General features: G+C 42.9%; 1 long non-coding RNA gene across 1 annotated transcript in view; it reads left to right on the forward strand.

Annotated features, from left to right (window-relative positions):
- Nucleotides 1–1,164: 1,164 nt before the first annotated feature.
- LOC112545192 (uncharacterized) overlaps nucleotides 1,165–27,034 on the forward strand; it is a 59,244-nt gene continuing 33,374 nt past the window's right edge. Inside the window, exons 1-2 of the long non-coding RNA XR_012901108.1 lie at nucleotides 1,165–1,262; nucleotides 1,692–1,773. This is a non-coding gene — a long non-coding RNA (uncharacterized LOC112545192). The remainder of the gene's footprint in view (nucleotides 1,263–1,691; nucleotides 1,774–27,034) is intronic.

Genomic DNA, 27,034 nt, shown 5'->3' on the forward strand with positions numbered 1-27,034 from the left:
TCAGAATAATAGGGTTAAAATATAGTAATTGATTTTTTTAGAAAAAACCAACCATTTGTATTATGTGTAACTTAAATGTGAACAAGTAGGAGACCTGTGGTAAAAATAATATGTGAACATGTAATTAAAGATCTATATCATGGTGCAGCTGGTCAGCGGTTAGGGCTGTGGGTGTAGGGCCTCTTCCACCTGAGATCTCATCCCTTCAGAGGGCACAGAGCAATCCCACCTCCTTCCCCAGAGCCCCATGGAGGCTGTCAGCCCCCCTGCTCATGCAGCTCACTGTAGAAGTGGGATGTCTATGTGCAGAATCAGAATGGCTGCTTGCCTCCCTTGTCTTTTAGTATGCCTGTCGAAGCTCTTTGGTTTTTACATGGCATGTCCCTGGTGTAGCCCTTCTCCCCCGTGCTCCACACCATCTTTGCATAGATGTTTATGTTTCCATGGCTGCCTGCACAGATTCTATTCTCCCCAGGCCAATAAAGTCTACTCCATCCTATGTACTCCAGGTTAGAGCATTTGGGGCATTGACTTGCCATGATCAGCTGAACTGTCAAGCTCACCACATTGATCAAACAGGAAACTGGAAGTCAAAAGTTCCCAGGGTGTCATGAGGGGAAGAACTATTTCCTGTGTACATGGCTGCTGTGCTCCAAGTAAGTTAGGTCAAGGGAAGAGACCTGTTAGCGGAGACACATACATTATGAGGCCAATGTAAGGGGGCTTCCATTAACTTAAGTTTATAGTGTAGAGGCCTGAGAGGAGCATTTGGCCTTCAGATTCTTTACGACTCATGATGATGCAGAAGACAAGAAAACAGCTTAACTTTCAGATCAGATTGAGATTGTAGGCCTCACAGAATCCCTTTCCTGAGCACATTTTATATGAAAGTTGTGGATACTACAAATTTAGAAGCCCACAGTGCACTTTTCAAAACAGCTGCTTGCCTGCTCCTTTAGAGCAGAGCTGCACTTTCACACTTCTCTTTTTCATCATTTCTGTATTCAGCTTTAGTTAAAATAGCAGAACTACTAAGAGAAGTGAGGTCTTCTTGGTCATTTACATACAGCTATGGTTTTTTAGATGTATATTATATTGCACATAGGCTTCCAGTATTAAGGGAATGATGAACATTACTGATTTTTTTTATTAGAGATGGACGGATTGGAAAAAAATTATATACAAACACAAGCCTTGCTGAATTCCCTTAAATGAACTCTGCTATGAAAAACTGTTTTGAGATCTGAGAAAGTACAGTTACAGTAAGTTTTTCCCTAATGTTTTGAAATTTTATAGGCATTGGCATGTTAGTTTTTGCTGGGACAAGATTCTGAAGAGCACAAACACCATGGGAATGTCCTGCAGTTACACAAAAACAGTCTAAAAGCATGAAGTAGCTGAGGTGCCACAAGAAAGACTATTTTTAGGAGATTTTCAGACCCTCTTTGGAGACTGCATTGGTTTGATATATAGGTTTTATAAGCATCTTGAACCAAATTCAGACCTGGATACACAGGTGCTACTCCAAAGAAATCAATGTAGTTCCACTTGCTTATGACTAGTCATAAGTCTGCTCCCTGTGCTGTAGTAGCTTATTCAGACTAACCCTCTGAGCATTTTATTGTTCATCCATTTCTACTGTTAGTCATGAATGTTCATTGTTTCTGTAAAACTTTTTTTGGGCTAAGCAGCAGAAGCAGATAGAGAGTAGAAGACTGAAGATGGAAGTACAGCCTGGAATCCTAAAATGGATAATGAGCCATGACAATGGAGGTAAATCAATGGTGTATGCATTCAATGTGAATGAGTACAGGTGTCTGCAGACCCAGATCTAGCAATGCTATACACACTTTTTGATTTCCACTGAACCTGTGTCTGTTTGTACCGTGTATGGAATATATAACGTGTATATCTTTACTGTACAACCGTAAATCGAGTGTATTTTCAAGTCAATATGTGTATTTTCATTTGCATCTCTTGCTCTGTGTTAAAGATAATTGGCCAAATTCTGACTTTGATGGGTTGTATGGATATACTTGAAAGCAGCTTTGGCTCAGTCAATGTATCTTTAATACTGAGGAAAAGCGGTAGATAATGACGCAGCATAGCTGTCTAAACATTATATATAGACAAAGCTGCATCTGTGTCCTCAGCCCCCCAAAAGTTTAAGGAACATAGAGCAATTTGTCTTAATGTCAGTGTATCCTGTTAGATCTCTTTTTCTAGCTCTGCTCTTTGGAAACCAGACAGGTGCCTGATTATCTTTTCATCTGACCCAGTAAATCAAAATCACTGCAGTCAGTGGAGTAACATTGGTGGAAGATTGGAGTAAGCGAGAAAAGATTTGAGTCTAGTATATATTTCAGAAACAAGTATATCTATAGCTGAGTATGACATAGAATATGGTAGTTTTCAGCTCCCTGGAAGGTGACAAATGAACCATGGTTGGTAAGAGGCAGATCTTCAAGAGAATTATGATTTAAGGCCCCTTCCTCACTGAGATGAAATTAGGCTTCCACTATGCACCATTTCATATATTGTTTATTCATAAGGAATTTTTAAATTAAAGTTGAAATACTTTTGAAAAAAATGTTTGCTTTACACCTGTAGTAGGATTTGCTTGCACTAGCTGCAGTGTCCATTTCATGTAGGAATCAGGCTGACAGAGAGATTACTTCTGTTCCTTCTTTAATTTGAGAGTCATAAATCTAAAAAATGCGTCTTTTTTTATATTTCTTTGTCATCTTTTAAGATTTTGAAGGTAAGAAATTGATTCACCAAGATGGCAGAGAGGGCAGGGTTTCAAAGTGTAAATGAAGGTGTAGATTGGTGCATCTTGCTGTCAATTCACATGACTTGACAGCCTTTTGGTCAAATCAATGTGCTTTGTTGAACTTGACAATTTTGTTTGATTCATAATATAGTGAGTAGTTATAACTGAAATAAATTTCTGGGGCTGTTTTTATATTGCCATTGAGAAAAGGCATGTTGTCAGTACTGTTAAAAAAAATTAACCTTTGAACATTTTAAATCAATGTCAGTTTTGTATAAATACAATTACAACCTTTGCACTAGTAATGTCAATGTTATCAGTTACACCGAGTGTTTGCATAACCTCATTTTAAAAGGCACATTTATACTCTTCTTGATCTTAAGATTTGCACACAGCTATCCCATTGATAGTAAATGTCATAATAATATATATATATATATATCCAGGGCATAGTTACATCCAAAACCTTACTATTTTCAATGGCAATATAATTACCAGCCAAACTAGGTGTGTGATGAAATTTCAGTAGTAACTGGGCTATACCTACTGATGTTCCTGTTAGGGTCAGGGACTTTTCTCTGAGCGTATGTCTACACAGAAAAGTTATTTCAAAATAACAGCCCTTATTTTGAAATAACTTTCCTAGCATCTACACAGCCAAACCGCTATTTCAAAATTAACACAAAATTTTGTATTTCCGCACTTATTTCAAATTTGGTAAACTTCATTCTATGAGGAATAACTCCAAATTCGAAATAGCTATTTCAAAATAAGTGCTGTGTAGAAACTTATATCGAAATAGGGGGGTCTCCAGCCTTCCCAGGGTGCCCTGGTGGCCACCCCAGCCTCAACCAGGAACACTTCTCTCCCTCCCCACCTCCCTGGAGCCATTAAAGGGGTAGACTCTGGCCACAGTCCCTGAGCCAGCTCCAAGCCTGACAGCCCAGAGCCAGCAGTCACTGCCCCTGACCCAGTGGCCCCAAAACATGAGCCAGCAAGCCACTGACAGCCAGCCCTCCACCAGTAGCGGTCCCGTTTAGGTCGGATATTTCGTATTTTGAAATAACTATTTCTCCTGGAAAGGGATAGCTCAGTGGTTTGAGCACTGGCCTGCTAAATGCAGTGTAGTGAGCTCAATCCTTGAGGGAGGGATTTGGGGCAAAAATTTGTCAGGGATGGTATTTGGTCCTGCTGTGAAGGCAGGGGACTGGACTTGATGACCTTGCAAGGTCCCTTCCAGTTCTAGGAGATAGGCAATCTCCATTTATTTATTTTAAGATATTTCAAAATAATACTGTAGTGTAGACATACCCTGAGGCACATCAGACCATGTTGTTCTATGGCTAGTGTTTTATCTAGAGCAGGGGTTTTCATACCACAGCCATACAGTTGCATGGATTTCTCTTCTGGGGCTTGAGATATGACTCATCGATCATAACCAAGAGAAAAAATCCTTGAATTCACACCACCACATGTTCAGGGACACAGACTGTGGGGTTAAATCTCTATTTGTGCTGGTAGTTAACAAAGAGCCAGTGAATGTGCCCCAGTGAAACACATTGCAAAATATCATCTGGAGGCAATGAGGTTAGTACAACCTGACCTCTTAAGTCTGGTGACAGGCTATGAATGCCAGATCTCTTCCTGAATAACCTGGCTCAGATTTTTATTTTATTTTGATGTTTTGTTGACTGTCTAAACCAGTTCTTAATGGTGAAATTGTCATTTGCTTTATAGTTATATTTAAAGACCACAGATGCATATTTCTTTTTCTAAAGCATGTATTAGGAATTATATAATCAGAAGGCATTTTTAAAAGTCACCCATCAGTGTATTAAAGGTCATGCTACAATATAAGATTTATACTATTCTGGTTATGTTGGAGATGTGATTTTTATTCTTAGCCTAAAAATGAAAGCCAGGTTGTACAGCAGCAATGTGAAGGTCCTGGTCTTTAGCTGTCTGATAACCTCTCCATCCCTAGAGACCCTTCTTGTCCACAGCAACTGTGAAGAGCACTCATGAGTATGTACAGGCCATTGGGCCCTCTGGAAAGCCATGTATCTTAACTATCAGGAAGGAGCATCTGGATGTAGCAAGATTGATTCTTCCTATCTTCTCTCTAGGGGTGCGTCTACACTGCACTGTAATTCAAAATATAATATGCAATTTGAGCTATACAAATTGCATATCTTATTTCAATGCTGTTTCGAAATAGCTTATTTCGTCATTTGGCACTGTCTACACAGTCCAGTGAGATGGACAAGAAGCCAAATGATTTTTGTATTTTTCTTCACTAGCATGTTGGCCCACTAAGGAAGATGCAGAGAACCAACCCTTCTCCTGTGTTCCACTGGTGGGTGTGCTTCTTTGCCACAGACGATGCCAGCAGCATTTCCACCTCAGAAAAGAAAAGGGAGACAAAACTTAAAACAACTTCTAATAGTTCTAAGTGCTTTTTTTTTTAACATTCCAGAGACTGGAAGTTTTTTCTCTCCTTCAAAAATTCATTTTGCCTCATGTATGTGAGCCAGAATAGAAAGAATAGAAGAGAAAAACTTTTGATTATAAGTGCACTAAACCAAAGATCAGTGACACAAGACAGATTCAAACAGACTGAAAAGGGGAAAATTGCAAAGACAAAATGACCAATACACTTACCTCCAACTCCTCCCATACAAGTCCCATGAGGATAAACCATTGTCCCTTGCAGTGGGCCAATCACAGAGTCCCAGTCAAAGCTGCTGATCTTGATGACTCGCATACTGACAGTCCTCTGAAAATGTCCCATACCCTTCCCCAGGCAATGTCTAAAACAGCTTGATCTTCTCTTGGGCAAGCTGTTTTTTCAACACTGAACCCAAAATGGCAGTTAGCACACAGAACGGAAGCCGTGGTACAAAAATGCAAGTTCCAGAACACAATGGAGTTCACAATTTGTTACAGACATATCCCACACTGTCACAGTATCCAAAGCTATCTATCAGTTATCAATAAGAACAAACCTTAGTAAATATAGGATCTGTTTTTCACTTTGATCCTTGAGTAGTGCAAGGGGTTGTTGTTGCATTCACTGTGGAATTAGCCACTTTGTGATCATGATGTACATGCAGCTACTATCTAATCTACTCACATCTGCCACTTGGAATGCAATTCCTGAGTGCCAAAAAAGGCCTCTGGAACTTAAGCTAATATGGACCATTTCCATGAGCCAGCAACAATATCTTTGTAGACCTCTACCTACTTGAGAGCAGCTAAAAATGATTTTAAAATTAATTCAAGCTACCCACCTGCTGGACACAGAGACTGACCAAACAAGAGTATCATTGCCCCTGTGAAGTTATGTGGGGAAGATAAGTCTGCCTGGGAATATGGTATAAGGAAATCAGGCTTTGCAGGATTGCTCACTTCTACCAGAAATTCCAACTCTCATGCTGTCACTTTTTTACTATAATTATTCAAAAAGTCTGTCATCATCCATTGCTTTATAGAGGGCTGAACACAAGCTGCTTTTCAGTCAAAATGGCCACCATTTCCCTTCAGTCTTTGTACACGGAAGTGAGGCTGCCTCTTTGAAAGATGGTCAACTCCCATGGCTTGAAATGAGATTGCAGCCATGATGCTCCTCTTTCATTGAAGGCTTGGCTCTGAGGAAACTAGGGACTAAGTAAAGACAGAAGGAAGGTGACATATACCAGGTGAATCTGGGGCACCACTGTGAGTGTCAAATCAGCGCAAATTGCTCAGAACATGGGCTACTTACAGCCCAAGATTGGGGTCCTTCCTCTATAAGGCACCAAACCAGTCACACAGAACACTCTAGCTGTCACCCTGGCCAGCAAGAAGTTGCACAAGCAAATCCCCTTAGACACCCCAGTGTTCCCTGTGCCACAACCAGCATCACCCCTTACACAAGTGAGAGGTTATAAAACCAATCTCACCAACTCTGAATAGGTTCTCCTGATCCCAAGGACCAGCCACAGTCCCAGTTCAATTTAACCCATAGATCATACTCAAGCACACTTTGCCAGTCCTTTAGAAACTCAAACCTAAAGGTTTATTAATAAAAGAAAGAAAAGGTTGAGAGCGAGATTGTTAAAGAGAATACATTACATACATCAGTCATCAAATTCTTGATGCAGGCTCTTGGCAGAGATATTACAAGCTGCCAGCTTACAAGTCTCTGGAGTCCATCCTATAGTAGGATGGCTCAACAACCCTTTTGGGCCCTCTGTCCTAACTAGTGGTGCTTCTGGAGCAGAGACAGGAGTGAAGCGAACATGGGGGCACCCTCCTCAGACTTTTATAATTGTTCCCATGAGGAGGAGAAACCCATTCTTCTTCTGGGTGTTGGTGCCTCCCAAAATGGGCTGAATACATGACCCACAAACCAGTTTTTTAGGCAAAGAGCCATGGAGTCTTCACATGTGTCCTTCTCAGGCAAGGTGCCAGTGTGTGCTCCTCAGGTGTCAGTTGGCAACCCTCATGAGCCATTGTTCATGGAGTATTGAGCAATCACCCCTCCCAGTAGAAAACATTTAAAACATAAATACAATGCCCATATTCATAACTTTACACATACAGATTGCACAAGTACATGAGTAGCCTAGACAGAACCAGCAAAGCATGAGCTTTTGTTTGACACCTCACACATGTCTCACTTTGCAATTTGGGGCAAACATACACTAGTGGGTGCAACAATGATCTGCGCACTCACATTAAAACCCAATAACGTGACAGAAGGTGATAAGGCATAGGAGGTTGGGGGGCAGAAAGTATAATCAGAGAGGGACAAGGGATCTTAGGTGGAAGGGAGACATGAATTGGAATGTGGTGAAGGAGACTGCATTGAGCATAGAGGAATGTGAAGACCTGGGTGGGGATTGATAGGGTATGTGGGCCGCAGGTGGAGACTGGGCAGTTGTAGATTAAAATAAGGGGTGATAAAGAAAAAGAACAAGAGATAAGATATCAAATAGGAAAAAAGGGGGAAAAAAATGTCAGGGCAGGTGTTCACCATGAAAGTAATGAGTATTACTATCCTCACTGTCAGGGCTTGCCAAGCGGCGGCAAGCCCTGCTCGCCAGCCGCGCGGTTCTGCGAGCTGCACATGCACAAATCACACAGCGCCGGCTGTGCTGGCTTGTAATCTACTCGCTACAGTCTAGACACAGCCCTGCTGTATAGATATACCCTAACATGAAAGCACCCTGACTGATATCTCCTTCTGGCAAAAAGTAAAATTGACAAGAACCCTCAATGCAATCAGCCAGCAAGCTGAAAAAAATCCATTATGGTTTCCCCACCCCCCAATTTTTTTTTCTAGAAATTCTTTCCCACAAAAAAAAAGTCACATTTTGGAATTTTCATCCTGATTCTGGACAATGGGCCACCAACCACCTGAGCATTTTGATGCAATTTTGTTCCAGTAACCTGGCCAGATTTTAAAGAATAGGAGAGTTATATTATAGTTGCTTGTAGGAGAGAGAAAGCAGTAGCAAACATAGGCTAGAATATTGCACAACTCTGCCAGGGAAGCACTTGGTTCTGTGACGTTTCATAGCAGTAGCCCTTGTTTTCTCCACATGGCCACAAAACAACCCTCCTCCTGCATGAGGGCATTTTGTAGTGAAATCTACAATGTTTAAGCTCAGAGTTTAAGGGTGAAGAGGGAGGGGGCTTTCACCCTTGTGATTTTATTTTTCTTGATGGGTGCTTCATCTCTGCTCTGCTCTGCTCTGAGGTCCTACTCCTTCCCACCCACTCTTTCCCCTTCCTACTGCTTGCTGCTCTCTGCCCTTTCCTTAACACATGCTGCCAGACAGCTGATTGGCAACCTCACACAACAGTTGATTGATGGCCCCGCCTAACAGTTGTGATTGGACGCCCAGCACCCCCATTTTTTCCATGGGTGCTTGAGTCCTGGAGCAACCATGAAGTCAGCACCTGTGTGTGACAGGTTTTCTCATAGGCAAGGAGGACTTTGCATGCTCTTTTGTTGCCATACATAAAGCAGTGTATGCCTGGGAGGGGAAATGTACCTTTATGCTAGTAAAATATGTTGGAAAATAAATATATTAATCAGACTTACTGTACAGAGTTACAGTTTTTGCTTTATTATGTATCCCCTTAGCATGACTAACAAAGGCATAAGCAATTATCTCATCTCCTGGAATGGCTGGTGTGAAATCATATTGAGTCAATGGTGCAGTGGCACATTTGTTTGCTTAGAAAAATCTTACTGCAAGCCTTTCTATTAGTTGTGGTTGATTTTGAGAAATTCAGAGCTGCGCGAACTGTGGCTCCATATCATTGTCTGTGGTATTAGAAATCTTGTACTTGTGCCTCTTATCCAAGGAGTTAATGAACACACTGAAAAGAATGAGTCTAAGACCAGAAAAATCTGTTTACCATAGCCTGGGCAGTTATCAGTTTTCTTATTTATTTATCTGACTGTAATCACTTTCTCATTATGATTCCTTTCATCTCACAAATGAGAGTGGCTGGGAGAGCATTACCTAAAATGTCTGATTCCCAAGCTCCTGAAGCTGGTTCTCAATCTGCAGGTGGTTAAACGTCTCTAAGGTACTATCAGCCGGCCTAGTCATAAATCATTGGGCCTTGCTGTTTACCACAATGACTGATCTCCAAAAACAGGATCAATGCAGTGCATTTCTGAAAGCTGAAAACAAGTATATATAAGAGAAAGTGTCAAGAAAGACAATATTAAAAAGAAGGTCAAACCTTAATTCACCTTGATACCCAGAAATATTCCTTACAACCGCCTGATGAAAATAATTTCCTCGTCTATGAGGACTGTGATATACCAACCATAAAGTAAAACCTTTTAAGGATAATTACCTGCTCATTTTTATTCTAAAAAAGGATTTTCTTTACTGTGTTGGCCTCCCTTTTAGCAAACCAAAACCAAAACCTTGTAATGTAGGTGACTCAAATATAGCTTCCAATTGTAGTTTTGATGCTTTTAGGTTCATTTGTGGCTTCCCATAAGCCCATGGCTGCCCTGCCCCAGGAGCAGCCCTAAAGGACAAATTGTAACTCAGAGAGTTCCCCCTCAGCTCCATAGAGGGTATAAAATGGTGCCAGGTCTATATGCAGGGCAGCATGAATCCCCCCGCATACGGTACAAGTACACTGGCTCTGACTTATGTTGCCCTCTCCCACCCACCTGCACCAGGGGGAGAAATAGCAGCTGAGAAGCATCTGCTTTCCTTCCCATTCTTCTATCCATGATGCAGATATCTAGGACAGAGGCAAAAAAGACATTCTGTAGCCCCCCCGTTACACCTTTGTACTGCTGTGCTAGCTGGGCTACAATTTGTCCCTTAGTTAATACACTGTGCAGCTGCTACACTGATAAATGCAATGAATTATATTTGCTCTTTTTTTATTTGATTCTGATCTAAATCACACTGGTGTAAGTCAAAAGGAGCTTCAGGGAAGTCATTTGACTTAGATGGATTTCAATGTTTCATAAGTGATATCAGAATCAGGCCCTTTGTTTCTTGCCACACTGACATTTGAGGGGTTTATCTGTACAGCGTATGGGAGAAATCTTTGGAAATGGTGTGTCAGAGCCACCTCTTTTACACTGGTGTCTAACAATACATTAATGTGACACTGTTGACATTGCAGCATTACCTTGGATTTTCACTGGAGCATGAGCGAAGGAAATCAGGCTGTATGCCTTTAATCTGAAGTAGGATAAAGGTTCGTACAGATTTTACAACCTCAGAATAGTATCCCATGGTCAGAGGTATGAGCCCATCATTTTTCAAAATACCAGTTGGACTAAGTTCACAGGTCTGAGCCTTGCTAGTTTCCAGCAGCTCAGGATCTCAAACATTCACTCTTCCAACTCCTAAACAACAAAAAACTTTCAGGAATAAACAGGTGGACTGATTTTCCAATTAATTTACTTTATTTAAATTAGCTTTACTTAATTATCCATACAGCTGTTCAGTACCCTTAACATAGCTCAGGGGACTACTTAAACTGCTTAAGTCTAAATGTCATGTTTCAGCACAATGTACAGCAGAATATTCATCTTTTTGGCAGATGAGAGGATTGGAAGGGTCTTCCATGATTCTCACTTTATATTGTCCCCAACAGGCTAACAAGAGACCCTCCTGTGCACGCAGAGGAATATGCCTCCTTGCTAAACCCACAATGTTGCATCTTCAATATGCCAGGAAGATTTCAAAGAGCAACCTGTGTCGTTCCTTTTCCAGATGATGTGTGTGCTGTCTCTAGTGGCTCCCAGCCTAGCCAACCTCAGGAGCATAAAGATAGGACTAAGTCTGATCCTGAAACTTAAGCTCCCCCCACACTGTGCTGCTTTTCAGCCACTTAGAGGCAGAGGTGCTCTTAATTATTGATTGCAGATAGGATGTGGACAGGTTGATGGACCAAAATTCTAAAGTACAAATCTATTAAGGAGATCATCAAATGACTGTCTTAAAAAAAAAAGATTCTCATGAGAACATTTTTCATCTTGTTCACAAAGTATTCCCCTGCCCCTAAAATTTGTTAATAAGCACTCTGTCTAAATCATCCCAGTGAAAATCCCAGCACGATTTCAGCTAGTAAAGCAACTAGGCACATAAACAATCACTTGGACTTTTCCACTAGGCTTGTATTGTTTATTAAAAGTAAGTCATGACAATATCTGAGATTGGAATTTTAATCTTCTTTTCTATCAAATAGGGCTTTTTGAGGTCACCTTCACTGTGTATTCAGAGGCTCACATGTATATGCCCACATATTGCATTTGTTTGGTAATTCTAATTCTCCCTCCCTTTTTTTTACAAGCATCTTAGATCTAATGCATTCACCTATTCTTTATGTCATACTTTTGCAACATCTTGGGGATAATTACTTTTTAATTAATTTGAAGAGTAGCGATGATATTCTAGTTTTTATGGAGTAAATGTTTTATTAATATGTTCTTTCCTTTGATATTTTTCTTGATGTCTATTAACTTTCCAGGTTTACTGTTTGAACAGTTCCTGTGCTGCACATCTTGTACCCCAAAAGAAAGCATTTATGATAATACTGTAAAGGTCAGATGCTACCTTTTGGAGGAAAAAAGTTCTAAGATGAAAACTTTAGCAGAACTGATGTGCACTACTAGTGCAGGGAAATGTCTAGCAGATTGTACCCTTTCATAAACCTAGAGTACATCTAGACTGCAAACTTCTTTCGAAAGAGAGCATCCACACCTCAAAACCAGATTGAAAAAGTGATCAGCTTTTTTGAAAGAGTGTCCAGACTTCATGGATGCTCTCTCGAAAGAAAGCCCTGAATGGCCACCAGGGCACCTGTGCTTTTTTCAATTGCCTCCTTTCGAAAAATGTCCTTGTTCTATGTCCACATAAGCCTTTTTTTGAAAGAGCTCTTTCGAAAAAGGTATTCTTCCTTGTAATTTGAGGTTTACTAATGTCAAAAAAACCTGCATTCTTTCGATTTAATTTTGAAAGAATGCGTTTGCAGTGTGGATGCAGGTGAAGTTTTTTCGAAAAAATAACGTAGTCTAGACATACCCCTAGGTTTCAAAGTATGGGTTCTGTCAATCTGTCTAAACATGACTTGCATCACCATAACATCCCAGCATCTGACATATTCTCTGAGTAAAGACAAAAGGGTCATATTATCTTGATCTTACCCTACCAGTCAGTGAGGTTTTGATTGCTCAGTAAACTGTAGATTGTGTTTTGTTTTGTTGTGGAATGGTTAGGTCAAAGATAACATTTGACATGTCAGTCTTCAGGCAGTGGGTTTCATGGTAATTCTAGACACCATGGAGATAGACACTGTACAAGTACGTAAGTAGAATAGAATTGTAGTCGCCTTGGAGGTGATTTCCAAAGTTATAGACCAGCTACTGAAAATGCTTGTAAGACTTATAGGTAAAGACCAACAGTCAGATTTCCAAAGGTATTTAGATGACTAAAGGTGCAGATAGGTACCTAATGAGATTGAAAGAAGCTCCTATACGAGTTAGATGACTCATTTCTATTGACCATGATAGGAATAATGTAACTAACTTACTTAGAAACTTTTGGAAATTCTGCTAGACTTCTATCCACATCTTTAGGTACCTAAATATCTTTGAAAACCTGTCCTCAAAACCTTTACCTTGGTATCCAGTAAGGACCCAGTTGCTGGTAGTTCTAGCTCTCTTAGGCCTGTATTAGTATAGTATCAGAGTGCCCCGCAAACTCCCGGTGAACTAAGGAAGCACAGGATCTGCGTCTTGACTGCCGCGCTGTGCCGATGATCAGGTGAGCTGGCACAGTGCGGTGGCCATTTTTATTTTAATGAAGCCTGGGATATTTAAATCCTGGCTTCATTGACTATGTCAGGTAGTCTAATTTACATGCCTCTGGTGACAGATTAAGTAGGACTTTTATCCCTGGGTAAACTGGCAGGGGCTGGCCTAGAACCAGCAGGAACTTTCCAGAAGCAGTCTGGACAATCAGGTCAATGAACATCTTGAGCTAATTACGAGCCTTTCAGAGCCAATGGAGTCAGGCTAATCAGGCCACCAGTGACCAATCAAGAGCTAGCTGAGACTGATTGATTTAAAAGGGCTCCTCTTCTGTCGGGGGTGCATGAGGAAGAAGCCAAAGTTCTGAGAGTGAAAGGAGTCTGGGTGAGAGCTGTGAGCAGCAAGTCAGGCAGAGTGGGTGAAGGAGCAGGATAAGTAGGTACCAGAGGAAAGGTACTGAGAGGGATTGTTTGGGGAAGTAGCCCAGGGATGTAGTTTCCAGACAGGGAATATAACAAACCCCATCTGTTGCTGCTGTCTTAGGCTCACTGGGCTGGAAACTGGAGTAGTGGGTGGACCTGGTTTCCCCGCAAACCTCCCACACCACTACAGAGTCTGTCCCTGGATAGGGAGACCAGGACTGTAGTCCAATTTTATGGACTAGCCTGGGAAAAGTATGGCTCAGTAGGCTGTGAACCCTGCCTCTAGTAAAGAGAAAGAGGCTGTGTGGTGAAACACAGTGAGCCTCTGGGGCTGAACATTATCCACCAGAAGCACAGGACCCTGGCAGTTACTCTAGTCAAAACTTCAGTACCCAGAGATACAAGACGATATTCAAATGCTTTTACTTTATTGCTTTTAAGCATACAGTATAAAATTCTGCTTTACCTCTTGGTAACAAGCAAAATACATTTAAAAAAATGAGAAATTCTAGATCTAGTCCACATATCCAACAAGTGCTCCTTTTTAACGGGCTTTAAAAATGTTTTGGACAAACACAGTTCTAACTAAATAATGCTGATTGTACATCTTCTCAAGAAGAAGTAATTGAAAGGAATCAGATGATAAATGTAATGAATGGTATCCTATCAAAGCAAATGGTGATAAATAGAAACACCTTACTGTTGCTTGCACTCACACTAATGTGAGCTGGTCAGTATAATTTACAATTATTTTTTACCTTTTACACGTTAGTTCTTCGTACTAACTCTAATATTAGAGTGATAAATTAGAAAGAGGCAGATTGTGTAATCAGCAGGTAGGTAGCAATGCATCAAAAATCCCACACGGATTTAAACTGCTACCATCTTTTTTCTGGTTTCCTGTGCTAGGGCAGAAAAAATAATTGGTCTGAAATTGCAGTCCAAAATATATAAATACCTTTTATATAAAGGTCTTGTGTAATAGACTTCCATTTTCAGATATGCACATACTTAGACCCAGATCCTCCAAATACGTATGCAAGCAAAATTTCACAAGTAGTGTCACTGAACACAATAGGACTGCTCACATAAGTAAAATTACTCATATGTAAATATTTGGAGGATATGGGGCATAATCCGTATACGCAATTGGTATAATTGTGTGCACAGTTACAACAGTAAATGACTAGTTATGCATGTTTATATATCTGAAATGCTGGCCACATTAACTGAAGCTAATGGAAAAAAACTGTCATTGATTTTGATGGGTTTTGAATCAGCCCTTTAATTCCTCCTATTTTAAAGATACATTTTTTTGCTTTAAAAAGCAATGCAAACAAAAAAGCAATGCAAACAAAATTCTGTGAATTTGCCATTACAGATAAAGTAAGAGATTGTTTGAAGCCTACTGTTGAAAGAATCTACATCTCAGAAGTGGATGGAAAATGGTTCTCCTATTCTGTGAACATTTTTCTGTTGGGATGAAGGGAGGGAGGTATTTATTTCAATTTGGGATAAAATCAAAATTTTGAAATATTTTGACTGAACGGGGCTCTGGTAACCACTCTCAGGCTATGTCTAAATTACAATGATCTATGTCCGCAATTTGCGTATCTTTTTCAATAGTTTTTTTGGAAGAGGCTACACTGGGCCAAATTTTGGAAAATCCTTCTCTTTTGGAAGAGTCCTTCTTCCTTGCAGAAGGAGGAAGTCAGGGCTACTGAAAGAGCGCGTCTGCTCTTCCACAAAAAAAAAAAAAAAAAAAGCGGAAAAGCAGTCGTGTTCCCTGGATGTAGTGGAGTTTTTCTGGGATACCTCGGGAAAAACTCTGTTGTCTAGACATAGCCTCAAGGGAGACAGAGATCAATTGTTCTTCATGTTGTCTGAAGATAGGACAAGAAATAATGGGCTTAATCAGCAACAAGGGAGATTTAGATTAGGTAAAAGTTTCCAATTATACAGGGAGGTAAATACTAGAATTGGTTTCTAAGGGAGGTTGTGGAATCCCCATCATTGGAGGCTTTTAAGAACAGATTGGAAAAATATCTGTCAGGCTTGGTTAAGGTTCATTTGGTCCCATCAGTGCAGGGGCCTGGACTTGACACCTCCATAGAATCATAGAACTGGAAGAGACCTCAGAAGGTCATCAAGTCCAGCCCCCTGCTCTAGGCAGGACCAATTCCAACTAAATCAACCCAGCCAGGGCTTTGTGAAGCCGAGACTTAAACACCTCTAGGGATGGAGACTCCACTACTTCCCTAGCTAACCCATTCCAGTGCTTCACCATCCTCCTAGTGAAATAGTTTCCTAATATCCAACCTGGACCTCTCCCACCACAACTTGAGACCATTGCTCCTTGTTCTGCCATCTGTCACTACTGAGAACAGCCTCTTTCCATCCTCTTTGGAACCTCCCTTCAGGAAATTGAAGGCTCCTCTCAAAACCCCCCTCACTCTTCGCTTCTGCAGACTAAACAGACCCAAGTCCCTCAGCCTCTCCTCATAGGTTATGCGCTCCAGCCCCCTAATCATTTTGGTTGCCCTCCGCTGGACCCTCTCCAATGAGTCCACATCCTGTTTGTAGTGGGGGGCCCAGAACTGGACACAATATTCCAGATGCGGCCTCACCAAAGCCAAATAAAGGGGAATGACGACATCTCTGGATCTGCTGGCAATGCTCCTCTTAATGCAACCTAATATGCCATTAGCCTTCTTGGCTACAAGGGCACACTGTTCACTCATATCCAGCTTCTCATCCACTGTAACTCCCAGGTCCTTTTCTGCAGAACTACTACTTAACCGGTTGGTCCCCAGCTTGTAACTACGCTTGGGATTCTTCCGTCCCAAGTGCAGGACTCTACACTTGTCCTTGTTGAACCTCATCAGATTTCTTGTGGCCCAATCCTCCAATTTGTCTAAGTCATTCTGAACCCTATCTCTGCCCTTAAGCGTATCTACCTCTCCCCCCAGTTTAGTGTCATCTGCAAACTTGCTGAGGGTGCAATCCATCCCCTCATCCAGATCATTAATAAAGATATTGAACAAAACCGGTCCTAGAACCGAACCTTAGGGCACTCCGCTAGAAACCGACCGCCATCCTGACATCGAGCCATTGATCACTACCCGCTGGGCCCGGCCTTCTAGCCATCTTTCTATCCATCTTACCGTCCATTTATCCAATCCACAATCCCTTAACTTGCTGGCAAGAATATTGTGGGAGACCGTATCAAAAGCCTTGCTAAAATCAAGGTATAACACATCCACTGACTTCCCCATGTCCACCGAGCCAGTTACCTCATCATAGAATCTAATCAGATTGGTCAGGCACGATTTGCCCTTTGTGAATCCATGCTGACTATTCCTAATCACTTTCCTCTCATCCAAGTGCCTCAATATGGATTCCTTAAGTATCCCTTCCATGATTTTTCCAGGAACCGAGGTAAGACTGACCGGCCTATAGTTCCCTGGATCATCCTTCTTCCCTTTTTTGAAGATGGGCACTACATTTGCCTTTTTCCAGTCATCCGGGATTTCTCCCGATCTCCACAACTTTTCAAAGATAATAGCCAAAGTCTCCACAATGACATTTGCCAACTCCCTCAGTACCCTCGGATGCACTAAGTCCGGACCCATGGATTTATGTATGTTTAGCTTTTCTAAATAGTTCCTAACCTGTTCTTTACCCACCACGGGCTATCCATCTTCATCCCATCTTGCGTCACCTGGTGCAGATGTCCAGGAGCCGACCTTGTCTGTGAATATAGAGGCAAAGAAAGCATTGAGTACTTCAGCTTTCCCCACAGCATCTGTCACTAGTTTACCTCCTTCATCCATTAGGGGCCACACACCCTCTCTGAACACCTTCTTCTTGTTAACATGCCTGTAGAAACCTTTGTTATCCTTCACATCCTTAGCCAGTCACAATTCCATTTGTGCTTTCACCTTCCTGATAACCCCCCAGCATTCTCGAGCTATACCTTTAAACTTCTCCCTTGTCATTTGTCCAAGTTTCCACTCTTTGTAAGCTTCCTTTTTGTGCTTAAGTTCACCAAGGATTTCCCCTGTAAGCCAGTCCAGTCTCCTACCATGTTTGCCTCTCTTGCTACGCGTCGGGATGGTTTCTTTCTGTGCCTTCAATAAGGCTTCTTTAAAATACTGCCAGCTTCAGGTAACCAGTTGATCGTCCTATCTTCTCCATTCGAATCAGGGGTCCTCCTTTCTTGCCCCTTCCTCTCTGAATTTCTGCCTGCGAAGATGCTCCTTCCTCTCTTCGTTAGGTGGATCCCATCTTTTCCTAACAATCCTTGTGCCTGGAACAGAGTCCCATGGTCGAAGAAACCAAAGCCCTCTCTTCGACACCATCTGCGCAACCACGCATTTATGTCCTCAATTCGACAATCCCTGCCCAGTCCTTTCCCTTCAACAGGGAGGATGGAGGAGAATACCACTTGCGCTCCAAATTCTTGGATCCTTCTTCCTAGCGCTACATAATCCGCAGTAACACGCTCAAGATCATTCTTGGCCGTATCATTAGTTCCCACGTGGAGAAGCAGGAAGGGGTAGCGATCCGAAGGTTTGATCAGCTTGTTAAGCCTCTCAGTGACATCCTGAATGCGAGCTCCCGGTAAGCAGCACACCTCTCGAGATTCCAGGTCCAGACAGCAGAGGGATGGCTCAGTCCCTCTTAGGAGGGAGTCCCCGACCACCACCACCCATCGTTTCCTTTTAGGGGTGGTGGCCGTGGAACCCCCATCCATAGGACAACGCATCCCATGTCTTCCAGTAGATGGTGTTCCCTTTTGGTTTCTTCCTTCTGAGGTCCCTTCCAGAGCTTTCAGCACTGCAGAGCCTGTGGAGAGAGCTTGAAAGTGATTGCTTACCTCTATAGCATCGGGGGATTCCCGTGCTGGCCTTTTTCCCCTTCTAGAAGTTACATGCTTCCAGTTCTCTTCTTGGTCATGTACTGCCCTCTCTGGCTCTTCTGCCTGCTGTGCTTGAAGGATTAAATGCTGCCTTCTATCGAGGAAATCTTCATCCTCTCTGATCAAGCGTAGGGTCGACACTTGGGCCTCCAGTCCTCTAATTTTTTCTTCAAAAATGTCGACCAGCTTGCACTTGGTGCAGATGAAATCCATTCTTTCTTCCGGGAGGAAGACAAACATGGCACACGCTGTGCAGGTAACAACAGCAGACCCATCACCAACCATCGCTGCTGTCCTGGAAAAGGGATTTAAAAAGAAAGGTAAGAGAACCTCCCGCCCTTTCCTCTCCCCTTCCAAACTCCCTCTCAGAACTCCCTGTTAGCACTCACCTGTTCACAAGCTCCTTGGTTGCTTGCCCACTGCTTTATAAAGCCCCTCCCCCTACCAAGGCTCAGCCAATTAGCAGAGGCTTCTAGAATTCACACTTTAATTAGAAGCCAACAGTTTCCACCTGCCAATCACTGCCAATCACAGCACAAACTCCATCAAGGGGAGGGGGAGGGCAGAGGGGAGGTGGAAAAAAAAGCCTCACTCTCAAACACAGAGGAAAATAAATAAATAAATAAACAAAAAACAAAAAAGAACACACACCAAACCTCAATCACAAACACAAGCTCAGCACACAGCAAGAAAGCCCCAAACACAACACCCACTTCCCCCAAGACTCCTGTATCTGCTTCTCCTCTACCTGGAGAACTCCCTCTCTAAAGCCTCACTCAAACAGGGGGGGGGGGGGGGAGAAAAAAACCAACACCACCACACACCAAACAAACACAAGCTCAGCACACAGTAAGAAAGCCCCAATAACAAAACACACTTCCCTCAAGAGTCCTGTATCTGCTTCTCCTTCACCTGGAGAACTCCCTCTCAAAACTCCCTGTTAGCACTCACCTGTTCGCAAGCTCCTCACCTCCTGAGGGTCCTTCTAGCCCCTAAACTTCTATGATTCTGTAATTGTTGGGACTCCACAGATCCTAAAACTAGGCTTCTAGTTTGTTCTCCTTTTTCTACTTCTTTTGGACAAATATCCTTGAAACACAAATTCTTATCTTAAACCATCTTCTGCACCTAGATTTGGGCTGAAGTTTTTTTCTTAGTTCCACTGACAAAATCCGGCTAAGGTAACAGTATCATATCACCATAGCTAAGAGGACAAAATGGTCTAGTGCTTTCAGCAGGTCATTTTGCTGAATATCTGAGCAAGCTGATCTGAGCCTGATCTAAAGTCTCTTTTTGGTGACTGGCTGCAATGAAATGCTCCTTGGTCATAGAATAACTCAGGTTCTGCTGCATTGCTACTCTCTAAATTTACTATTTGTCCTAAAGGACATGTAGCTATTAGAGTTTTCCTTAGGATTTATAACCAACTCCATACATGCAAAACAAACGCACAATCCTGAAAAGCATCAACCAGCCTCAACTCCGATGTATATCAGCAGGACTTTAAGGTACTCAGGACCTTACAAGAGGAATCACTAGGTAAACTTTTGAGTGAAACCTTTGACAGATGTGAGTTACCTCCTACGTTTGTTCATACTCCAGGTGCTATTCTTTGTCCTCTATTGCATCATCTATCTTAATGAATGAAAATAGGCTATTGTGTATATTTATAAATTACACATTATTTACTGTGGGCTTCCTATTAATAATGAACCATAAACTAATTAAAATGTTCTCTTTGTGCACTTTGGCTCTCTTGCAGCTGAGTAAGCATCCGTGGCTACATACTGAGAAGATTGGTATAAGTGCAGGACCTTATTTCCAAGCACTGCAATGTATTTTCTCCCCACTAGCAATAAGCAGCCTTTTCTTGTATTTAAGTTGCTTGATAGCAGACTCATTATTTCAAATTGATGGAATACAGGCCCCAAAAGACACCAGAGGAAAGCAGCAGTCCTGTATGAAAAAAAAAATCTTGGACATAAGGATTTGCCAATTAAAACCATCCATTTTGTAGCCTACCCCTCACCATTTTCCAAATCCCCATTTATTACAGCAGAACTTGTTACATATCTATGGCCCCCATTACCATAATATCTGAGCCCCTCAAAGTCATAATGAATTTATCTTCACAATATCCCTGTGACACAGGAAAGTATTATTGTCTCCATTTTCCAGATGGGGAAAAGAGACACAAAAGGGCTAAGTGATTTGGCCGGGGTCATAAAATCTGTTGAAGAGCAGAGACTTGAACTTAAGTTTCCCAGCTCCTATGATGATGGCCTATTCATCAGATTAGCCTTAAACACCATAGTCTAGTGGTCTCTACCACAGGGCTTCTGTATTTGGTTATGTAATTTGTACTGCTAAAGGGAGAAGATTGGGGTGTATGTTAAAATCTGGTTTCAGGAAGTACTTAGACATTTAACTCCTTTAGGGTATGTCTACACATTAGGGTAATGTAGTCATCCGCAATTGCAAATGAAGCCCGGGATTTGAATTTCCCGGGCTTCATTTGCATGAAGCCGGCCGGCGCCATTTTTAAATGCCGGCTAGTTCGAACCCCGTGCCGCGCGGCTACACGCAGCACGGAGTAGCTAGTTCGGATTAGGCTTCTAATCCTAACTAGCTGTACTCCTCGTGGAATGTACTCCTCAAGTTTCAATGGGACTTGTGTTCCTAACTCACTTTGGTGCCTTTGAAAGACCCATGTAGGCACTAAAATGAAAAATTAGCCCGAATAGGCCAGTATCCTCAAAACACCCCAAGAAAGCAGGCTGGTGAAGTTAGTGAATACACAGACATGGCACACATTTCCAAAGCATGAGATCAAAGTTCTGGCTATGCATTAAAAGTGTGATTCTTCATTCAAAACTTCAATTAGAAATGTCCCATTGCTAATCTGGTTCCTATAATAATCATAACCAACGTTTAGAGGGCCTTTGGGTTGGGATTCAACTATTGGGAAAATAAAGTTCATTCAAAACAGCTAATTCTTCAAAACTTCATTGGGCCCCTGAACACATTTTATAAAAATATTTATTAAATCCTTGTATGATAAACTTCAAATGGTCCACATAGCTCTGCTTGTACTGAATGAGGCTAACATGCAAGATATATGACTATGTATAAACCACACCTTTCACGCGAACAATTAGTTATTTCAGAGATGTTCATTAAATCCTAAAGATTCATAGATTCCAAGGTCAGAAGGAACCATTTTGATCTGATGTAATATAATACAGGCCATAAAACTTCCCCAAAATAATTCCTAGAGCAGATCTTTAGGAAAAACATCTAATCTTGATTTTAAAATGGTCAATGATAGAAAATCCACCACAGCATTTGGTAAATTGTTCCAACGGTTAATTACCTCCTCGTTTAAAAAATATCCCTGATTTCTAGTCTGAATTCATCTAATTTCCCCTCCCACCTCAAAAATGCCCCAATTTTTCCATAATTGCCATCTGGTCAGGTCACCCTGTTTCTAACCCACACTCAAACCTAAGGCTCTGGCATCTGCTCTGAAGTATCTAGAGCTTACCTCCTGGATACCAAATAGTATCCTCCACCCACATGATAATACTACTCTAGCCTTAGGACCATGGTGCCAGTTTTCCCTCTGCTGTTCCCTCCCACCCAGTTAGTCAGCTCCCTGCAGGGAGCCCTGAGCCACTGAATGGGTGCGGCTGATGAATCACCACAGCTTAGAGGGAACACTGCATGGTGCACTGTGTACTTCTGGGAGAATTCTGCATCACTGCATATGTGCAGAGATCATCATGTCCCCTGCAGATTTGTTTATTCCCTCCTACCCCTCCCACCGAATTTCCCAAAGCAAAGGGAAATTGCAGTCAGTTACCCTGCCCAGCAGCATAAGCGGGTCAGTCCTAGTGCCCCGAGGAGCCAACAGAGACATAAATCACAGGAGGCGGCAATTGTAGATGAGAGAAAGAAACACTCCATCCCTCTTGCTCACTATTGTGGCATGCTTGGCATGGAGGGTCAGAGCTTCAGCTTGGGGGCAGGCTCTGTCTCTTCAAGAAGAGCAGAATACAGCAGCCTGCCTACTTACTGAATTGTTCCCATTGTTTTTGTGAATTTCCCAAGGAGTATAAAACAGGTGTAAGTGTTTTAAGGTTCCTTTACCTTGCCAGACTGTTGAAAAGGAAAGTAGAGTCTTTTAAATGCTTGAGGTGCTTTAGTGAAGTGAAACTGAAAAAGTTTCCTAGCAAAATGTGTTCCATGGTTGTTTGCTGTTGATATTTCTGGAGATGGTCAATATAAATTGAGAGTCTGGTTCCCCAGCCATCAATGGCCTATAATGGTTGCATGTATTTGTTGGCTAATAAAGCTAGAAATAAAGGGTCAGATCTGGTTACATTACTATTAGAGGGGGGTTGGTGATTTCCTCCACTTCTCCCCACTCCCATTCTTCATCCATTGTACTGTAATGTAAAGAAATTACCTACATAATTGAAACCAGCATGATTTTATTGCATTATTTTGACGTGTTAAATATGCAGAATTTTGCAGAGCTTGAAAATATTGTGCATAACATTTTAAAATTTTTGGTGCATAATTCTCTCGGGAGTAGCTGTGGGAAAACTTTACTTCCTGCCTTACACGTTCCCAGGAAGCAGCTCACCTTTGCAAAAGTCTTGACAAACTCACTTTCCATTGCAAGCCCAGAAGGCTCTCAGTGTGCTTGCAGATTGGTGATCGGGAGACAATGGGTTAATGCTGAGCTAAGCTGCTGCTGCTCACAAAATGGGGCCGAATTTCATTTTCAATAGAGTAGGTTGCAGATTGTTGGCATAGAGGGTTAAGGAAGATGGTCTATAGAATTTTGGGATATTTCTGGATGATTTCCAGGATCAGAGTCAAGTGGGCCTGCATCTACACTAACAAGTAATAGTCCTCATATTTGGGTCCCACCTTAATTCAAGCTTGCACCCTGCATCCCTGCAGGGTCCCAGGACCTTGGGTGTGAGCCCTGGGTTAGTGCGATTGCAGTGTAGACACAAAAGGGGCTAGGGTTTACCTTGAGTTAAAGCACATGTGCTGGCTTCCTCTGGGCCCTGGATTTCCCTCTAACCCACCTCCTCCACACTCTGCCCCGATCCACACCCTTCCCCCACCCCGTCCTACCTCTTGCCACTTCTGCCGTGCCCCAGAATCAAATTCCATCCCACACATTTCCTCAATCTCCACCCCTGCCTCACGTCTTCCCATCCCTGCTCTGCCCTAATCTCCAAGCATGTCCTGTTTCTGCTTCTCGCCTTCCTTCCAGCACCTCCTGCATGCCATGAAACAGCTGTTCGCAGCAGGCAGAAGGTGCTAGGAGGGTGCGGGAGCTGATCAGCAGGACTGCCAATGGTTTGAAGGCGCAGGAGGGAAGGGGACAAGCCGGCTGCCGGTATCCACATGAAGTTGGTACCTATGGGCTTAAGCACACAATCCCTGAGAAATGGCATTGTCTACAAATAGAAGCAGGTATATTAATTGGGCTTTTCTATCTCTAGCATTTTGATCATGTTTACAATTTGCCCTATGTAAATCTAGTTCTATTCACATGGCTCTCATTAGGATTTCATGTCTCATTTAAGAAAGCACACATGAAATGTTTTTCTTTTTTTCCAACTGCTCTGAAGCAGAGCAGAAGTTTGCATTCAATTAGTGCCAGAGTATTTGCTATTCAGAACTAAAGTGCTATGTTTTGCTGAGTTGGGTCACCAGCAGAGAGGCTGTAACATCCATCTTGTAACCAACTTGAGTCAAACCCTTTAATTAATGGCCTGGGATTCTGCTTTATCTTTTAAAAGTATAAAATCTAATTGTGGCCCACATTAGATTGTCTAATGAATGTTACCATGAAGCAATTGATCAAAACTAATAGGGGGAATAATTATCTGTACTTAAAGTAAACCTCGTTTGTTTTGCATAAGCACTTTAAGGGAGCATTGTTAGTGTTACTCATGCATTACCCATTCCAATGGAATCTTACCCAATTATTTTGGTGAGGTTCAAAGGAGACTTTAATGAACATATTGTAACTTCCTAGTACCAGGCATGTCGCTAACTCATCTTCCATTTAACGCGAAGTTAAAAAGAAAAGTAAAAGTGACTCATTCTACTGTTTTGATCATTTCTTGAATTTTTCTAGCAAATTTCATTTAATTTTAATTTAATTTGTAATTAATATTTTCAGTGGTTCCAGATTTCACTATGTGCAAAAATACAGCTTTCACCCATGAAACGTTTTTCTTCTTATTATTGGAAACAATAAACTGTCTCTTAATGAAGTGGAGCTGGAGGCCAAAAGGAAAATCACTTTCTGCAACATGTTGTTTGCGACTTGAATCTCACCCAGACAACTGTCAAGAGTACAGACTCCACTCTATGAGCCACACGATGGCGGAAATGGAAAGGAGCCTGGATTAAATAATACCTCACAGTTACAAATCACAGCCTCTTATCCTACAGGCCCCACAGCATTTTAGAAACTATAGCCCTGATTCTGCATTGTGGCCTGCATGGAGGACAGCTGCACAAATCATGATGAAGGTTGGGGCCTACAGGGTCAGATCCTGGGGTACGTCTAAACTACATGCCTTCGTCGACGGAGGCATGTAGATTAGACAGATCGGCAGAGGGAAATGAAGCCGCGATTAAAATAATCGCGGCTTCATTTAAATTTAAATGGCTGCCCCGCTCTGCCGATCAGCTGTTTGTCGGCAGATCGGGGCAGTCTGGACGCGCCGCATCGACAAAGAAGCCTTTCTTGATTGGCACAGGTATGCCTCGTGAAACCAGGTTTACCTGTGCCGATCAAGAAAGGCTTCTTTGTCGATGCGGCGCGTCCAGACTGCCCCGATCTGCCGACAAACAGCTGATCGGCAGAGCGGGGCAGCCATTTAAATTTAAATGAAGCCGCGATTATTTTAATCACGGCTTCATTTCCCTCTGCCGATCTGTCTAATCTACATGCCTCCGTCGACGGAGGCATGTAGTCTAGACACACCCCTGGAGTCCCTGCTCAGGCCTTATTCAGTCAAAACTCCCATAGCCTGAGCAAGCATGTAAAGCTGTTAAACCATTTAACGGATTGCACCATGGGGACATAGATGGTCCTGATCCGGGCTATGGCACTCCACAACCATCCTATGGATGGGAATGCTCCCCATGTTGATAGTAGCCTGCAGGGCCTGAGAGATCCCCTGAGGTGGGCAGCAGCTGGGGTCAGACCCTACACTCAATGCAGTGATGGAAGCCAGGGAAGCAGAGCGAGGCAGCAGCCTGCTCTACCCTCTCCCAGTCAGGCACCCCACACTCACCATGGCAGTGATGTGGGCTCAGGGGAGCAGACTAGGCAGGAGCACTCTGCTTCCTGCCACCCAGTGAAGCAGAGTGAAAAAAGCTGGGTCTGTGCACATGTCAGAGTAAAAAGTTAATCAAAATGGTAGTGAGAACATGGCACATATTCCTCTCCTTTTTCTGTGACTCTGCTTCATCTGGAGAGGACCACGTTAACTTAACTCAGAATACTTACCACCTGGAAAAGCTATTCGTCACTTTGTAACTGAAGCTGACTGCTGCTGTTAGATATAAAGGGACAGCCCTCAGAATGGCATGCGGAGCTCATCTCTTCTCCTCTTCTTCCCATACCTCTGGGCTGCTGCTGGCCACCAACATAACCCAGCTGCCTCTTGTCCCCCCGGCTACCGCATGGGCAGGAAGCGGTTAATCCCTAAGGCTGCATTGTGCCCCAGGGAACCTGACTGTCGGGGTTTCAGAGAACTGCCCAGAGAGGTGGCTCAGCCTAAGAGGGAGCACAGGGGCACAGCAGCCCCTCATTTCCTGGGGTGGGCAGGACCCAAGGATGGGATATGGGGGTAAAGAGGGTGCTAAGGTCCTGCCCCAGAGACTGTTTTGAAGCCTGCAGGACTGGGGTATAAACAGGCAGGAAATTGCTCCCCCTCGGTTGCTGCCACTCCAGAGCTTGGCTGGGGAGTGGAAAGGCTTCTCCAGGCCAGTGTTGTGTGGGGCTTTGACACATGCAGGTCTCACCATCCAGAGCCCAGAGGCACTTGGGATTTCCCAGGGTACCTGCACAGAGGGGGGAGGAAGGAGCCTGCTGACCAGGCTGTGGGTGAGCTGAGCTCTCTGACCTGGGGCTGGTTTTCTGCACAGACTGGGAGGGGGATGAGCCCTGCTGGTAGGGATATGGAGAAGCAACAAGGCGGGGGTGGGGGAGGGGCAAAGGAGCAAAGCAGAGAGAGCACAATGAGAGGGGAAGCATGTCAAGGGCTGATGGGTGGGCAACAGAGGCAACACATAAGTGACTGCTCTCTGGTACCTGCCCACACTCACCAGCTACAGCGGTGTGCAGCACAGAGCCAGAAATGGGATGGGGAGCAGGGCCCTGTTGGCAGACAGCTGGCACGTAGTGGGGGCTGTGGTGATGGACCAGCAGGGGGAGTGGCCAGCCCCACATGCTGCATCTTTGCCAGCAACAGGACCAGCCTCTATTGATATAAGGGGGAGAAAGAAAATATGGGATAATTTGCCTGTTTTTAACAAAATGTCAGGACACCTGTAGGATATCTTAAAAACAGGGCTGTCCC

The sequence above is a fragment of the Pelodiscus sinensis genome, chromosome 2 (assembly GCF_049634645.1).
Source record: "Pelodiscus sinensis isolate JC-2024 chromosome 2, ASM4963464v1, whole genome shotgun sequence".
Classification (NCBI taxonomy): domain Eukaryota; kingdom Metazoa; phylum Chordata; order Testudines; family Trionychidae; genus Pelodiscus; species Pelodiscus sinensis.